Source organism: Sitodiplosis mosellana, unplaced genomic scaffold (genome assembly GCF_009176505.1).
Source record: "Sitodiplosis mosellana isolate CC-2019 unplaced genomic scaffold, AAFC_SMos_1.0 Smas_scaffold_7212, whole genome shotgun sequence".
NCBI lineage: Eukaryota > Metazoa > Arthropoda > Insecta > Diptera > Cecidomyiidae > Sitodiplosis > Sitodiplosis mosellana.
In genome coordinates, this window is record NW_022602317.1 from 1 (window position 1) to 2,996 (window position 2,996).

At 35.6% G+C, this 2,996-nt stretch overlaps 2 long non-coding RNA genes across 2 annotated transcripts; both read right to left on the minus strand.

The window, feature by feature from the left end:
- Positions 1-2: 2 nt before the first annotated feature.
- Positions 3-490, minus strand: LOC129580178 (uncharacterized). Its single transcript, XR_008689344.1, has 3 exons — positions 435-490; positions 163-223; positions 3-90 (listed from the first exon to the last, which is right to left on the minus strand). It is a non-coding gene; the product is annotated as an uncharacterized LOC129580178 (long non-coding RNA).
- Positions 491-1,820: 1,330 nt separating this feature from the next.
- On the minus strand, positions 1,821-2,192 carry LOC129580177 (uncharacterized). Its single transcript, XR_008689343.1, has 2 exons — positions 2,016-2,192; positions 1,821-1,954 (listed from the first exon to the last, which is right to left on the minus strand). It is a non-coding gene; the product is annotated as an uncharacterized LOC129580177 (long non-coding RNA).
- Positions 2,193-2,996: the final 804 nt, after the last annotated feature.

The window sequence follows — 2,996 nt, forward strand, 5'->3', positions numbered from 1 at the left end:
CCAAGTGAAGTGAAGAGGTGCCCGACAACTCATTTCCGATATCAACATTGGCTTCTTCAGCGATGAGTCTTTGTGCTTCCTTCGCATTACCTGAAAAATAATTTTGATCAATGAAATTGATTGAACGAAACATTTTTTTAAAACATAAATGCTCAAAATTACCAGTCTCAGCAGCTCTATGCAGGGCTGTATTCTCATTTTCGTCTTTTCCGTTTACTGAAAGCTAAAAAAATATAGTTGAACAGTGTAATTGTGAATTGAATCGAAAGAAAATGTCTTGTATCCGTGAGATAAACTTTTCCACGCAAGAGCGCGTGGAAGTGTCGAAGTGATTGGGAAATGAATATTAGTCTATTCAGAGGCTTCCTTCAATTTCATAGAAAAAATAGAATGAAATGGAGATACTTGATAAAGAAATGGAGCTTTTTTCTTACCGTCTCCATTCACATCCACGATTAGGAACTGTTGAAATAGAACAAAGTGATACAATTGTATTGGGAACATCGGATGATATTATTATATAATGGTTACCACTGTTTTTCATTCGAACAAACGATTCCGATGGACATTTTCTTTTTATAGTGGAAGATTATTTATTTTTCAATCTAGAAACTTAAAAATGGACATTTTTCGAAATAAGTTCAGAAAAAATTATTATCACGGAGGACGGTAGTCCGACAAGTGACGCTCCAACAACCAGTGTTGTTAGATAGGCTGGACAATTGTCCACTTTTGCATAAGCTGGCGTAAGCCACCACAAATTATCCAGTAACGAAACAAACACAATTGAACATGTCACTTTCATGTTCAGTGTTGGCTCTGTTGTTTGCCGTATAGCCGGAGAGAGATGTCTACAGCTTAGTGGCGTTGAATGACATTCAACACCCATGCACAAGACCGTATGCATTAGTATTGGTGTGAGAAGCGCGAACGTTTAGTGTATCCGCATGCGTTCTACACTTACATTCTGCCGTTGTTTTGTATGAGGAATATAGTGTAAGTGTGAATAAGGCAGAAAAAGAGCGAACGCGATACGTACACCGCAAAAATGAAGAGTATTTTTTCTCTTGAGGTGTTATGAAACTATGTTTTTATTATATTCCTTTTGTGCCGAGCAAAGGTGATGAAAATAATCTATGGGCTGCGATCAAATTTTTCTCCTCTGAATAAGCTTCAATATAACAAATAATGATAATTTATAACGATTCTATGACCTTTTTCAAATATTTAACCGATATGCGAATATTTCGTACTAAAATTGGTAGAGATATTTAGATGACGCGCACTTAAGCTATTGCTCAAGTACCACGTACTTAAGTACTTATTTATCAGTAGACTTATCATGTCATTTCTAGTGTCATTTATTTGTTGTTGGTGATATCAGCATCAATTCTAAAGAACATTTGAAGCTAGCGACCAGTACTACGGCAATTAAGTACTAGCTTAAGTACGTGGCACTTAAACGTGGATTTAAACGAATTCGCTGATGTATGGTTATTCTTCAAAAATAAGCGTTTATCTGCATATTGGCGGATATAGGCGTACATCGGTCTCTATTGTTCTATATTTTTATGTTGAATTCACATTAAATGTACACGATTGACACGAATATTCAATTTATTTCACCAATTGACACCGATATACCAATGAATAGCGATGAAAAGCCAATAACATAAATAATAGCGTACAACCTATTGATATTTTCCCCTAGAAAATAATAGTGACACTTGAATCAAAATACTTTTAATGTTATAATTATATTTATTTAGAAAAAGTAAAAAAAATGAATCAGAAATATATGAACGATCCAGTTTTTGTGTGGCCGCTCCACCAGCATGATTGTTAGTTGTGCAGCTGACCAACTGACCAACTGACAAGCAAACTGCAGCGCTAGTGTCTATGTGTCAAAATTTTCAATTCCCCTGGATTAAAAGGTTGGCGACATTATTGTGACCTGGAAAATAATAAAGATCAATGAAAAAGATTAAAGCGGTATTTAATTTAGTCAGCAGTACCATTGTTAACAGCTAACTGACGAGGTGTTAGATTCTCAACATTTCTAATATCAACTTTGGCGCCTTTTTTGATGAGAAGTTCAGCAACATTCTTGCGACCTTAGAAATAATTTAGATCGATGAAAAAGATCAAACCGATTCTTTATTTTGTGAAAATAACTATTCAACATTACCATATCTAGCAGCATAATGAAGAGGTGTATGATTGAATTTAGACATGGCATCCATATTGGCGCCTTTGTTGATGAGAAGTTCAGCAACATTCTTGCGACCTTAGAAATAATTTAGATCGATGAAAAAGATCAAACCGATTCTTTATTTTGTGAAAATAACTATTCAACATTACCATGTATAGCAGCTAAATGAAGAGGTTTTTGATTAATATGATTCATGATATCCATATTGGCGCCTCTGTTCAGGAGAACCTCGGCGACATTTTTGTGACCTGAAAAATAATTCAGATCGATGAAAAAGATCAAACCAATTTTTTTTATTCAGCGAAAATAAATACTCAACATTACCTTTGAAAGCAGCTAAATGAAGAGCTGTGCAATTCAAATCATCTCCAATATCAGCATTAGCTCCATTCTTGAGAAGCACATCAGCGACACCTCCGTGACCTAAAATAATACGGATCAATGAAAGAGATCGACGGGATATCTTATTTAGTCAACCTTACCATTCATAGCTGCCAAGTGAAGAGGTGTCTGATGCAAATTATTTTTAATATTAAGATCGTTTGCTTTACGGCTGAGAACTTCAGTGACGCTCTTGTGACCTGAAAAATAATTCAGATCGATGAAAAAATTAAACCAATTCCCCATTTAGTGAAAAACAGTCAAGGCTGCACTGACGAAGTGTAGTAGACATCACACACAACTCTGACACAAGTGTATGTATGCTAGTCGGTTTTGTGTGTGAGTTGGTTGCGATGGCTGTATATGCGACGTTTGTTTGCACGATTGTTGTGTGCGCGGCAGT